The sequence below is a fragment of the Bos javanicus genome, chromosome 20, assembly GCF_032452875.1.
Source record: "Bos javanicus breed banteng chromosome 20, ARS-OSU_banteng_1.0, whole genome shotgun sequence".
NCBI classification, from domain to species: Eukaryota; Metazoa; Chordata; class Mammalia; order Artiodactyla; family Bovidae; genus Bos; species Bos javanicus.
In genome coordinates this window covers 18,631,960-18,647,535 of record NC_083887.1, presented here as the reverse complement: position 1 = coordinate 18,647,535, position 15,576 = coordinate 18,631,960, and the positions used below count along the sequence as shown (strand labels likewise).

Genomic DNA, 15,576 nt, shown 5'->3' with positions numbered 1-15,576 from the left:
TTGGCTTATATTGGAAGAAAGTAATTTGGTTGTCAAAATAACTGAGGTTACTACTGACTTATCACCCAACAAAAATATTTGATCCTAATATATCCAGAGTAAAGGACTAAAATGGGTTTATGATGTTTATTAAGAGAAAATTAAAAGTTTGTGGGGAGATTTCTTTTAAATAGAAATGATCTAAAAAATATTTTTGGTTACTGAGTAGGCATCTGTGTTCTTTTTATTTGTGATATAAATATTTTTGCTAATCTCCAAAAGTTCAGAGTAGAGAGAAATCTCTGCAGCCTCTAGAAAATAGAGAAGCTGCAAACCAAGTTTATATTAATTCCATCATTTGCACAACTCCAGGCAAGAAAAACAGTTGTCCAAAAGCTATACATTCTCTTCATAAGCAGTTTTTCTCAATAATAAGCTAGCATTCCCTGCAAAATTTATACAACACTCAAGGAACAGGAAAAGAGTAGAGAAGGCTTGAACAGTTTATATTTGCTGCCCATTTTTCATTTTCTTCCTACCCTTCTCTAAAAATACAAAGCAAGAGATTCAAACAATTGATACAGAAGAGGAAGAGATAGGTGGAAAGAGAAAAACATCCCATTACCACTTTCTTCACTACTGGACATAAATATTAAATCAATGGTAACTCCTATAATCATAATTTACAGTTATATATTAATAGCCTTGGAAAACTGTTACCATATGGGACTAAGATTTGAAAAGTTCTTAATTTTTTCTAGGTGATAAAGATTATAATTTTTTAATTTAACTTGTACATAGTGGCTAAACTCAAAGCTTAGATCCTACATAGACATATTAGATGACAGAAGGAAGAGGACAGGCGGCAAGAGGAGAGGAAATGAGGAGAAAGGAGAGGGGACAGGAAGAGAGGGAAAGGCAAGGGAAGGGAGGGGAGGAGGAGAAGAGAAAAAACAGATGAGAAAAGAACAAAATGTATGACATAAATTGGGGAATTGATCACCAAACCAACTTTCTACTTTTCCCAGAGACAAGTAAGATTCATGCCCCAGCCTCCTTTCTATTAAGTGGGACCTTTACATAACCAAACTCGGGTGTAAAAAAGGTGAGCAATCCTCTGTGTATTTTTTCCTCTGCCAAAGCACAAGCACTTGGAAACTGGAAATAATTAGGTGATAAGAGAAGTGCCATAAGAAAACCACCTGAATGAGGGAAATTTGCCCATCAGGAAGATCCATTTTGGTAAATGGGTATAACCACTATGGAAAACAGAATGGAAGTACCTCAAGAAACTAAAAATAGAAGCACCATATGATCCATAAATCCCACTTCTGGATATACATCTGAAGGAAATGAAATCATTATCTCAAAGGGAGATCTGCACCATAGCAGCACTATTGACAACAGCCTAGAAACAACGTAAGTGTCCAACTGTGGATGGATGGATTTTAAACAGTGATACATACACACACACACACACACACACACACACACACACACACACAGTAGAATATTCAGTTCAGTTCAGTCGCTCATTTGTGTCCGACTTTTTGCGACCCCATGAATCGCAGCATGCCAGGCCTCCCTGTCCATCACCAACTCCCGGAGTTCACTCAGACTCACGTCCATCGAGTCAGTGATGCCATCCAGCCATCTCATCCTCTGTTGGCCCCTTCTCCTCCTGCCCCCAATCCCTCCCAGCATCAGAGTCTTTTCCAATGAGTCAACTCTTTGCATGAGGTGGCCAAAGTACTGGAGTTTCAGCTTTAGCATCATTCCTTCCAAAGAACACCCAGGACTGATCTCCTTTAGAATGGACTGGTTGGATCTCTTTGCAGTCCAAGGGACTCAAGAGTCTTCTCCAACACCACAGTTCAAAAGCATCAATTCTTCGGTGCTCAGCTTTCTTCACAGTCCAACTCTCACATCCATACATGACCACTGGAAAAACCATAGCCTTGACTAGAAGGACCTTTGTTGGCAAAGTAATGCTTTTCAATATGCTATCTCTGCTTTTCAATATGCTATCTAGGTTGGTCATAATTTCCTTCCAAGGAGTAAGCATCTTTTAATTTCATGGCTGCAATCACCATCTGCAGTGATTTTGGAGTAGAATATTACTCAGCCATAAAAAAGAAGGAAATCCTGCCATTTGCAATAATATGTCTATAACTTGAGGGCACTATGCTAAGCAAAATAAGTCAGGTACAGAAAGGCAAATATTGCGTGACTTCACTTATCTGTGGAATCCTAAAAAGCTGAGTTTATTGAAATAGAGAGTAGAATAGTGGTTGCCAGGGACTGGGGAGTGGAAAAAAGAGGGAAATATTAGTCAGAGAATCCAAACTTCCAGTTATAACATGAAAAAGTTTAGGGATCTAACATACAGCACAGAAATGATAGTTAATAATACTGTATTATATACTTGAATGTTGCCAAGAAAGTATGTCTTAAATATTCTCACCAAAAAAAGAAAAATGGCAACTAGGTGACGTGATGCAAATGTTACCTAACACTGGTGGCAATCCTTTTGTAATACAGCAGTCCCCCCTTATTCTTGAGAGATAAGTTCCAAGACCGGGGATGCTTGAAACCATGGATAGTAACAAACCCTCTAACTACTACCTCTCTCATTACATACTTACCTATAATAAAGTTTATCTGAATTGCCAGCATCACTACATGACCTTTGAAGCCATTATTAAGTAAAATAAAGGTTACTTGAACACAAACACTATGACCAGTACAGCTGATTTGATAATCATCTACTAAGTGACTAACCAGTAGGATATGCTGGGAAAAGTGATAATTCACATCCAGGGTGTGACATGCAGCAGAATGGCATTTCATCACACTACTCAGAATGGCATGTAATTTAAAATTTATAAATAGTTTATTTCTGGAATTCTCCATTTAATATTTTGGGACCTCAATCGATCTCAGGTAACTGAAACTACAGAAAGTCAAACCTTGGACAAGACAGGACTACTATATGTAAATGTATCAAATCAACTCATTGTATGCCTTAAACATACACAATGTAATATGTCAATCGTATCTCAATAAACCTGGGGGCAGGAGTTAAAAACAGTCTTTCATTAAAATTTTAAATTACTGAAGAGAGTCTTATCCAATCATTAAAGGTAGAAGAAAGTTATGACAATGGTTCCAGATGGCAGTTTTCAACATGTACTACAATCACCTCAGTAGATGCAGAAAAGTTTTTTTTATAAAATTTAGCATCCATCAGTGATAAAATCTCTCCAGAAAGTGCTTATATAGGGGACATACTACAACATAATAAATTGTCATCTATGACAAGCCCATAAATACCACCATCCTCAACAATGAAGAGCTGAAAGCATTCCCTCTAAGACAGGAACAAGACAAGGATGCCCACTCTCAGCACTTTAATTCAACATAGTATTGGAAGTCCTAGCCACAGAAACAAGTTAAGAAGGGAAAAAAGAAATCTAAATTGGAAATAAAGAAGTACCACATATCACTATGGCATAACATTATACATAGAAAATCCTAAAGATGCCATCAAAAAACTAGTAAAGTACTAAAGCTTATCAATGAATTTAATAAAATTATAGATTAAAAATTAATACACAAAAATATGTTACATTTCAATACACCAACAATGAACTATCAGAAAGAGAAATTAGGGAAGCAATCCCATTTACCATCACATCAAAAAGAATAAAATACCTATGAATAAACCTACCAAAGGTAGCAAAAGACTATACTTGGAAAACTATAAGACACTGATGAAATAAGTTGCAGGCAACACAAACAGATGGAAATATATACCATATTCATAGCTTGGAAGAGTTAATATTATTAAAGTGACTATACTACCCAAGGCGAACTGCAGATTCAGTGCAAACCCTATCAAAATACTGAGGGCATTTCTCACAGAACTAGAACAATAACTTTAAAATTTGTATGTAAAAACAGAAGATCTCAAAGAGCCAAAACAACCTTGAGAAAGAACACAATTAGAAATATCATGCTCCTTGACTTCAGACTATACTATAAAGCTACAATATTAAAAAAAAATTTTTTTAAGTATGGTACTGGCACAAAAGGGCTTCCCAGATGGTTCAGTGGTAAAGAATCTGCCTGCCAGTGCTAGAGTTGCAGGAGACACAGGTTTGATCCCTGGGTTGGGAAGATCCCCTGGAGAAGGAAATGACAACCCACTCTAGTACTCTTGCTGGGATAATCTCAGGACCAGAAGGGCCTGGCAGGCTACAGTCCGTGGGGTCACAAAGAGTCAGACGTGACTGAGCATGCAGACATGCACTGATATAAAAACAGACACATAGGTCAATGAAATAGGATAGAGAGCCCAGAGATAAATCCATGTACCCTTGGTCAATTAATATATGACAGAAGAGCCAAGAACATACGATGGAGAGAAGATAGTCTCTTCAACAATGTTGCTGGGAAAATTAACAGATACAGGTAAAACAATGAGATTAGAACACTCTTTCACACCATACACAAAGATAAACTCAAAATGGTTTAAAGAGCTAAATGCAAGACCTGAAACCATGAAACTCCTAGAAAGGAACATAGAACACTCTATGACCTAAATCACAGCAACAGCTCTTTAAATCTGGCTCATAAAACAAAAGAAATAAAAGCAAAATTAAACAAATGGGACCTAATTAAACTTAAAAGCTTTTACACTGCAAGGGAAACCATCTACAATATGAAAGACAACTAATGGAATGGGAGAAATATTTGCAAATAATGTGACCAACAGGCAGTTAATATACAAAATATATAAACAGTTCACACAACTCAGTATTAAGAAAACAAAGCATCCAATCAAAAATGGACAAAGGAGCTGAATAGACATTTTTCCAAAGAAGACATACAGATGGCTAACAGGCATATAAAAAGATGCCCAACATCATTAACTATTAGAGAAATGCAAATCAAAACCGCAATGAGATATCACCTCCCACCTGTCAATATGGCTATCACCAAAAAGACCACAAATAAAAGTCGTTAAGGATTTGGAGAAAAAGGAATCCTTGTACACTGTGGATGGGAATGTAAGTTGGTATAGCTGCTACAGAAAACAGTACTGAGGTTTCTCCAAAAAATAAAAACAGAACTGAGCTATTTCAAATCCTAAAATGTGATGCTGTTAAAGTGCTGCACTCAATATGCCAACAAATCTGGAAAACTCAACAGTGGCCACAGGACTGGAAAAGGTCAGTTTTCATTCCAATCCCAAAGAAAGGCAATGCCAAAGAATGTTTAAACTACTGCACAATTACACTCATCTCACACATTAGCAAAGTAATGCTCAAAATTCTCCAAGCTAGGCTTCAACAGTATGTGAACCGAGAACTTCCAGATGTTCAAGCTGGATTGAGAAAAGGTAGAGGAACCAGAGGTCAAATTGCCAACATCCATCAGATCATAGATAAAGCGAGAGAATTCCAAAAAACATCCACTAATGCTTTATTGACTATGCCAAAGCCTTTGACTGTGTGGATCACAACAAACTGTGGAAAATTCTTAAAGAGATAGGAATACCAGTCCACTTTACCTGCCTCCTGAGAAATCTATATGCAGGTCAGGAAGCAACAGTTAGAACTGGACATAGAACAACAGACTGGTTCCAAATTGGGAAAGGAGTAAATCAAGTCTGTATGTTGTCACCCTGCTTATTTAATTTGTATGCAGAGTACATCATGAGAAATGCTGGACTGGTACTCCTATCTCTTTGAAGCACAAGCTGGAATCAAGAATGCCAGGAAAAATACCAATAACCTCAGATATGCAGATGACACCACTCTTATGGCAGGAAGCGAAGAGGAACATCAAGAGCCTCTTGATGAAAGTGAAAGAGGAGAGTGAAGAGGCTGGTTTAAAACTCAACATTCAACAAACTAAGATCATGGCATGCGGTCCCATCACTTCATGGCAAATAGATGGGGAAACAATGGAAACAGTGACAGATTTTATTTGCTTGGGCTCCAAAATCACTGCAGATGGTGACTGCAGACATGAAATTAAAAGATGCTTGCTCCTTGGAAAAAAGCTATGACCAACCTAGACAGCATATTAAAAAGCAGAGACATTACTTTACCAACAAAGGTTCATCTAGTCAAAGCTATGGTTTTTCCAGTAGTCATGTATGGATGTGAGAGTTGGACCATAAAGAAGGCTGAGCACCAAAGAATTGAATGCTTTTGAACTGTGGTGTTGGGGGATACTCTTGAGTGTCCCTTGGACTGCAAGGAGAACAAACCAGCCAATCCTAAAGGAAATCAATACTCATTGAAAGGACTGATGCTGAAGCTCTAACACTTTGGCCACCTCATGCGAAGAACTGACTCATTAAGAAAAGACCCTGATGCCGGAAAGATTGAAGGCAGGAGGAAAAGGGGAGGATGGAGGATGAGATGGTTGGATACATCACCAACTCAATGGACGTGAATTTGAGCAAGCTCCAGGAGTTGGTGATGGACAGGGAAGCCTGGCGTGCTGCAGTCCGTGGGGTCACAAAGAGTCGGACATGATTGAGCGACTGAACTGAACTGAAAAACCAAACCACCATATGATCCAGCAATTTCACTCCTGGGTATATGTATCCAAAATTAACCAAAAACATTAATTCAAAAAGATACACAGCACCACAATGTTCAGAGTAGCACTATCTACAATAGCTAAGATATAGAAGCAACCTAAGTGTCCATCAACAGATGAATAAAGATGTGGTGTGTGTATACACACACACACACAGAGGAATACTACCTAGCCATAAGTGAAATTTTGCCATTTGCAACAACTTGGACAGACCTGGAGAGTATTATGCTGTGAGATGTCAGACATAATGTGGTTATTACATATATGTGAAATCTAAAAGATAAAATTAACTAGTGAGTATTAACAAAACAGAAATAGACTCACAGGTATACGGAAGAAACTAGTGGTTAGCAGCAGGAGAGGGAAGGAGGGAACAGCAAGATAGGGATAAGGGATTAAGAGGTATAAACTACTATGTATAAAATAAATAAGCTACACAGATATATTACGTAGCACAGGAACTATAGTCAAATTTTATAAAAACTATAAATGGTGTATAATCTTTAAAAATTGTGAATCCCTAAATTGTACACCTGAGACATATAATACTGCACATCAACTATACCTCAATAAAAAATAAATTTAAAAAATTTTTTTAATTTTAAAAACTATACTACAAATTAAATTCTTTCATTTCCAGAAGGTTCTCTCATAATTGCTGGGTGAAGTATGTAGGATAAAGACAGGAGAAAATTCATTTCATTTTTTATTTGTTTTACTTATTGTGCATCCTGTATAGTTTCATATAAAAAAAAAAGATTCTACACGTGGTAGAACTGTTTCAGACTCACCAATAGTATTATTAGGAAATAATTAAACTCTTTAACAACAGTGCACTCAAGCAGCTGAAATGTAGGACACACCCGTGGCCAATAATCCAAAAAGTTGTGATGACCTTTCAAAATAGAACCAGTTAAAAATCTGAGATTCAAAACTGTTGACTGAACTTTCTAAATTGTTCAGAAAGTCATCTTGACCATTCACTTTATTCCTGGTATGAAAAGCCCACAGAATAAGCATCATCTTAACGTATATGATTATTTTGTTAGTTAAATTTAATAAAGAGAGAAAACACAACAATAAAAAGTTCAAGAACATCTGTCAATCTAAATTTTCTAAGTCACTCTTTCTTCTGAGGAAACTATGCCCTCTAAAAACAGTTCTAAATGCAGACTGTGAGGGAATGCTTATCTGAATACTAGCTTTGCGCTATATCTAAGTGGAGGGAAAGTCACAGTACCAGCTTAATCCACCCTGTTGGAGGGAAGTAGACGTTGCTGAGAAAGCTAATCAAACTTCAGGTGAACAGTGAAGGGAGACAGCCACACACGCCACAACACTGTTCATCGGCTATACCCCAGTACAAAGTACAAAGTTTAAAGTCACAAACAAAAAAATAAAGAATTACCTTTATTTTTTTTAAAAAAGAAAGCTAATCAATAAGAAATGTGTAGGTCCCATTAGCAGTCATGCCTCATACATTCTTCCCCCAATGCCTCATAACCATTCATCTATTTTCTGTCTCTATGAATTTGCCTATTCTGTACATTTTATACAAATGGAATTATACAATTTAAAGGAAATGTATGTGATATTTTCCATTTTTAAAATTGACTATTTATACCTTTTATTAATATCCTGATAATACATAAGTAACATGTATAGGGCACTTAGAAGTTTACTAAATATATTTTCACATACAATATCACTTTCTTATTGTTATAGTAACCCTACTGTTATTTTTATACTCAAGTAACAGACAGATAAGGACTGAGGCTCTGAAAACCTTTGTAATTTTTCAAGATCAAACACTGAAGACTGCTTTTGCTCTAAAAAGTATTTATTCAATTCTGGGGATACACTTTTAGAAGTAAAGGAAACTAACCAGTGCTATGAAGTTTTGTAATGATAATAACGTCATTATCTTAGCCCAAATAACTAAAATATTCTTTAATCAGCACTTTCTCATCATGCTGCTGCTATTTACCAATACAGTAAAACACCAGGATATATATACCATTATTTCCATTTTACAGACATAGAGACTGAGGCTTAAAAAAATTTAAAAGACTTGAGCATGATCTCACTAACTCCAAGATCAATTTACTAAGTCATTTTGCTTCCTGAAATTGGAGGGATACAATTTTGGTTTGTGATTAGTATAACAGAAAATTATATCACCTGCATATATTTTATAATTAAAGTGGAAAAATTGATTTTTTAATTAAATGAAAGTTCCTCCTCTTCCAAGGGGTAGTGTCAAGCTCCACAAACAGAGAGAATCATACAAATCTAAAGCTTTTAACTCTGGGTTGGGGGAAGGAGAGGAAGTTTTTTGTTTTGCTCTACTCTAAAACAAGCTCCAGGTGGGACAGCAAGTCTTTTGAAAACGCCAACTAAGGATAATTAAATTCTTCAGCAAGAGTAAGCAAAAAGAGTAGTTCTATATATAACACTGGAAAAAAAATATCTTAGAGAAGAGCAAATCTTTCCAAAAGTGAAATTCACCAAATGAAACCCTGGAAAATGTAATTCAATCAAGAAATATTACTTAAGCCAATTTGCATTCATGAGTGCTTTGCAAGTTTATGATGTAATACATTCCTTGTTGGATATATCTTTGTCAAATCCATCTGTCTATGGGAGATATACATAGTTTTACAGAACCTTATCTGCCAAAGAACTTCCACAGTCAGACAAAAATGGCAATTGGAAATAAAGTACAGAGGGAAAAGAGATCAGCTCCTGCTATTCAGAAAATGTTTCCTTTCTGCACAACATCTTGCTCACAGATACCTATCCCTGGACACCTGGTACTCCTCTACTCTTTCCTTAAAGTCCTGCCCTTTCATGTAAAACAGATGTGAATCCAGAGAACTGAAGAGGTGAAAGTCCTACAGGAAGCTCCAATGCAAGATGTCAATACTCCCAACAGAATTTCCCTGAGCCGTGTTCTAAACACCTTCTGAACTGCATGAGCAGCTGATTAATATCTGATAGCTGAGCATAGGTCATTTGCATTTGATTCATCTCAATCAGAGCTCAAGTTAATACTATACAGAAGGAAGGCATGAAGAGGTGGGAGGGAATGTGATAGCTAGAGCAAGAAAGCCATACTGACACTACGCTGAGAGAAGGAGCCAGCTTAAAGGTCAGAAACCAGTTCAGAGAAAGCTGCTTCCACTCTCCCCACTTCTTACCCTACATGGGCCCCGAACCACCGGGAGGGGTGAGATTACTGTCCTTCAGTAGATGCAATCCTTTCTTCACTGATACAGTCGGTTAAGACATAAAATAATGACTGTCAACTCTTAGTATTAGTGTCTACAGCCATGGAAACTAAATAAAGGAACTTATCACACTATCATAATTAGAAGCTCATACTCTTTCTTCACAGAGAGCATGTTTCTAAAAGAATGTATTAGAATTATATGTTTTAAAACTATTTTACATATACTTGGCTAATACAGAAAAGGATTCTGTTATTTTTCTCTCCTTTTATAAACTTCATTTGTTGCTGTGACCTAAAAGGGGTCATATTTTAGAAGGCAAAAATATTTTAACAACAAAATTTTGCATTTCCAAAGTGAATGAAACATAAAATTTTGCAAACACATAACTATTATGTCTTTCCTACTGACCAAATCATGTCAGTCATTTAAATAGGTGTGACCAAAAATAAACTGCTCTTAGGTATAAAAATAATATTTTTATAGGAATTGGCAAGTAACTATTCTAGCTATTAGAAATTTACACTGGCCACAGAAACCCGTGATTTAAAAAACTATTCAGATGATTTATGCTTGAGGCTTATGTACAGCACAAAAATACAGATTTGTATCTCTAAGTCTAAAGATGAAAATTTAGACAAAAAGCAAACTGGAAACAACCCAAAATTGTAAGAAATTACCTAATTTTGTGCCATATTGAGAAAGATATAAAAATTATGTGGAAGAAAATATTTATTTCTAATGATTAACTTCATAGAAAAAAGTCTGATTTTTTTTTTTTTAATGACAGGAGAAATCAATAATGTTTTAAAAGCAAAACATGAACTGCTTACCCTCACCAGTCTATACTCAGTATTAACTCTATCCTGCAGTATATGCTATAGAAGGTAATAAAATGCTGATGTTTTCTAGGTTCTCCTCTCAATCTGCTCTGGCTTTATCTTCAACCTGGTTACCAGTAGAAGTCACCCCCAGCAATTATACAAACCTAACAACGGCTTCCCTGGGATAATTTGATCTGCTCTGACCACACATTCCAATCCACATACTTTCTTCTGTTTATGTTGTTTCCGTGTGTTTAATATGCTTCTTAAAGGCTTTAAACACACACACACACACAAGCTAGGGAGTTCTCATTCAGCTCCCCACCATATAAACAGAACCACTGAGAAGCATTTTTATACATGTAAAAATATTCTAGTTATCCATAGAATATGCCTTGGTACAGCTTCAGATGACAGTAAAGCAAAGCTTTGCTGTCATTTCACATTTCTCCTCTTTCTGTGCTCTGAGTGTTGTGTACCTGTGTCCCAAAAGGACTGCCTGTCCTGACTGCTCCCTCCCAGCTGTGGACCATGTGGGTGGGAAGTCTTGAAACTTGCCGGACTCAAGGGCTCTCAGCCATGGCTTTGACACCAACAATCTGTTTTAACCTGCTCGTATTGGACCTTTCTCACTTTCCAGACCCTTTAACACAAACCCTGCTAGCAAATGCATTGAAGAGCCTCCCTCAAAATACAGCTTGACTCTGATTCGTGGCAAAAAATAAAAGCTGGAATAATCCTGCCAGGTCTTAGAAGCTTTACGATTAATTGCATTGAACTTGATACACAGAAAACAGCACCTTGAAAATGAATCATTTGCTACTTCAGTATTTTCTAATTACCATCACTCCCTCTTGGGGCATGTAATTAATTTACGGAGTTTTTAAAAAAAAAAAAAAAAAAGTCAGGATTACTCACACGGTCTTGAAGATGCAATGTCAGCTATTTAGGACAGAAACATCCAAGGCCGTGTTAGAACTCAATTACGACTACATATGCGTTAAAGCAGGAACTGGCAGGCCTCTGGACTACAGCAACTATAGGACTTGTGCTTCTCGTACGCTGGGCTATAATTTATGAAACTGAGCCCCAGATCCAGCCAATCATTTAGCTCCTCATAACAAGTCTGACTGGCTCTGGAAAGCTGAAAGGGCTGCACTAGAACAACAGAGATGAGATATTCCACATAACACTCAGCTTATCTGGAATCACTTTCCCTTGCAAGGCCAGAAAAAAATCATAGCTTTACTGCCCAAGGGAAGCACGACAAAGGACTGGGAAATGCGACTTCACCTGGAGCAAGATCTGTTATGCTTTGGCAAGATCAACCTCGCCGACCTTAAAGGACCCAGGTACCCCTGGGACACAGAGGGCAACCACAGCAGCAAAAACCCAAAGGTAATTTTCATCTTTCTTTTTATTTTTAGTGGGAGTAATGCTGAGTTGAAATAATATGCATTAAGTCACTCCGGCGACTAGGTCCACTTTGATCTCATTTTACCTTTTTCTAATCTCATCTATTGTAGGATCATTTGTTATTGAGTATGAGTCCAGGGAGGCTTAATGTACCTGAAATAAATTTAAAACCAAAATGATCATTTGTGGAGGAAGAGAGATCATTTTCCAGAAAGGTTTGAGAGCTATCTTTTCAGATGGACAGCCTTTTCACCCACCCACAGAAACAAGAATAAAGGCAGCTCAGGCAGAGAAGAGGGAAAAGGGGTTTCATGAGTACAATTAGATGCTTTTAGTGTCTTAAAAGGAATAACTGTGCTCAGATAGTGAATTAGGAAAATGGGTTATTATACTGGCCCACAATATAGCTATATAGCTATACATGGCTATATAGCATGTACCAGAATGTACTTTGGTGGGATTGGTGGGGCAGAAAATAATGTTAGAGCCAGTTGGCATAGCCCCCCATGGCCTAGGTTTCTGTTTTCCTTGCAATATTTTCCTTATTTCCCATCACATTTTGAAGTATTAGTAATACCAACTACTTGTTATACCAAACTTTCAAACTGTAGTTATTAATGCATCTGTGGCAAACATTTTTAAAGTCATAAGAGATGACTAAAGAAAAAAAATTTTTTTAATGGAATTAACATACATGATATACTTTACCTAATGACAAATCCTTCCAAATCCTCAACAAATGATGTGTCTCTTCAGCAAATTTTGTAGCAAGTGTAACATTAGCAACCAAAAAATCATTGTAAAAACTTTTAAATAACAAAATCAATCATTATGCTTTCAAAGTGACAGCAGAACCTCCACAATATAAACTCATGTCAGTTTTATATGCTCCCAAAGGAAGAAGCCAGGAAAGGAAACTTGCTTTGTTTAGTGATGAAATATAAGGAACAGGAACAGAAAAGACATTTATGCTCTTTTTGTTTGCTCTAGATGGCTGACTGAATTTAACTTGAGATTTGACACCAAGAAGAAAAACAGAAACACAGGGAATAGAAAAAGTAATCCATTCATAATCCCCCCAAGATCTGTTCTTTGAATTGTCCAACTTGTGACTAACCAGGGAGGACTATTTCACTACGTTTAAATATTTTTTACTTAATTAAACCTTTGTTTACTTGACAGTGCTGCTGCTCATGGTGACTGTGTGAGAACTGAAACTTCTGAGGGAAGCCAGGTTGTTAAAATTGTGATTCCATTTACTCAACAATAACAAGGATGATCTAGTCTGAAAGGGAAAGCATGCTCTTAAGGTAACGTTGGCATTGAATCTTCACACCCAGAATTTTGTCATTGAATCCTCAACACCCAGAACTCCCTGTTTCTCATTCCCCAAATAAAATTATGTTAAGATCTCTTCAAATTCCAATGTTCAAATCATTTTTCAATAGACAAGACCAAGAATACTCTAAACTAAGGCATTTAAATTATTTCACATGATAGTTGCCCAGAAATTTCCTACAGGAAAATTTTACCTTTGACAACTTTGAAGATAACCATCTCCCCACTCAAAACAATGGCAAGCAACCAACTAGCAAGTCTTTGAGTCAGAAGCTTTCATGGCTTCTGGACATTCTCTGTGTCAACATAAAGCTCAGTTGCAGACAGACCCCTGGCACCCTGACCCTTACAAACACTAAAGGTTTTGTTTGATTCAGCTGCAAGCTGTTCATCTATTAGCAAGCAATGTTCAACCAAAAACACATTCATGACGAGAGCTTTCTAAAAGACCAGCATGGCCTTCCCTCCAATCATCGTAATAATCACGATAGCCTGAGACATGTTACTGCTACTTGGCAACTGGGGGTGAGGGTAGATATTTAGAACCTGGAGTGGTCACATAGCAGGGAAAACCTCACACTGGAAGAAAGGAAGTGATGTGTCAGTACAATCCGACTTAAGCCAATTATATCATTCACATTTGATTTCAATGCCCTATTTAAAACAATGCAGTGAAGAAGGAAACTTAAAAATACATGCCAATACACTGATCTTTTCCGAAAGTTGTTAGTGCAGTGTGTTAAAGTCTCCTTATAGCAGGCATCATTTCCAATCCAACAGGGCTTGTGCTAGCAGGCTCTAGCTGGAGAGACTACATCCATTACCACCATCAATTAATAGCTGTTGGCTCTCGCACCTGGCACTAAGAGGGTTCATGGTACACAAAGGTCATTCAGACAGCTAAATTCTGTTCTCAATTCATTTCCTGGATCTCCATCTCACAGACAAGAATTTAGATGATCCCAATTAAAGCAAAGTACTCAGCAATGCAAACCTTTAATCTGAACCAAGAGCCTTCAGCCCATCTTAACTATCAGAGCAGCTCTGGTTGACTGAAAGGTGTCCCTAGATCTGGGCCAAGAACAGTTTTTAGGCCCACAAGCTAATCTGCCTTGCCCTGCAGTTCACGTGGCCAAAGGAGTCGCTCATGAGAAAACTCTTAAGAAACATTCGGATCCACCAAGTTAGTGTGTCAGACCTGCGGAGGTTGGCAAGAGGTTAACTGTGCTCCAGGTGAAATGGATAAGTAGACTCATTGTTTTCACCAGGTTGGACTCCACCTAAAGAAACCCTAGATCTTGGACCAGGTTGCTGGTGGGGGGCAACTGCTGACAGTTCAAACGTCAACTCTTGGAGCCAGTGTCTGTGGTGTTAACATAAATACAAGCAGTTACTCAGAAATACATCAGCTAGAAGTCCTGCTCACCTTGACAAAGCAAAAAAAAAAAAAATTTTTTTTCATTTACATAAAAAGTCATGGTTACAAGAGCTATGAATCTGTGGTCACTGCAGGGATTAAGCTTATATTCTTGGTTTAGATAACAGAACACATCATCTGGGTACATAGACCTCATAATCAAACTTGTTCTCGGCACATGGGGGGAAATTTTGGGGGCTGCTTTTTAATTATCTGAGAACATGCATGTTTGGAAATGTACTAACAATGCATGTGACAATATTCTAAACCATTATTACACATAAAATTAACCCAAATCAACAATCTTTTGTGCTCGTACATAGTCAAAACCCTTCTTCTTGGTAATGATATATCAACAGTCATACAAGAGTACATACACAAAACAGACAATTACTTACATTTTGCAACAGAAAAGTTTGAAGGGTTGCATTCTTCATATTTGATGCCAAAACCACCTCTTCAAGCAATGTGTAAGCATTATATTAATAGCATGGAGGCTGACAGCATACACTCTGAGTTAGACTGCCTGGGTTCAAATCCCAGTTCTGATTCTTATCTGTGGACTTCGGGCAGGCTACTTAAGAGATCTGTGCCTCAATTTCCCCATATGTAAAATGGGGCACTCACAGTAACTACCTCCCGAGGCTGGTGTGAAGATTAAACGGGCAAAGAACTGAACTTAGAACTGAGCCTATTACGTAATAAATATTCATCAAGAGAAAACTGTCATTTGTATCATAATTATTATAAGTTC

General features: G+C 37.2%; 1 protein-coding gene and 1 long non-coding RNA gene across 5 annotated transcripts in view; one reads left to right on the top strand and one right to left on the bottom strand.

Moving 5' to 3' along the window:
* Positions 1–15,576, bottom strand: part of PDE4D (phosphodiesterase 4D) — a 1,603,025-nt gene that overhangs the window by 1,560,858 nt on the left and 26,591 nt on the right. For 2 of the 4 annotated variants that reach the window (XM_061393125.1, XM_061393122.1), the window contains exon 1: positions 11,570–11,658. The exons of 1 other annotated variant lie outside the window; for it this stretch is intronic. The gene's annotated coding sequence lies outside the window, so the exon portion shown is untranslated. Of the gene's footprint in view, positions 1–11,569; positions 11,659–15,576 lie in introns of those variants that run through there. One more of the 4 variants, XM_061393129.1, reaches the window with a different exon arrangement.
* Positions 11,960–13,246, top strand: LOC133233324 (uncharacterized). Its single transcript, XR_009731679.1, has 2 exons — positions 11,960–12,049; positions 13,058–13,246. It is a non-coding gene; the product is annotated as an uncharacterized LOC133233324 (long non-coding RNA).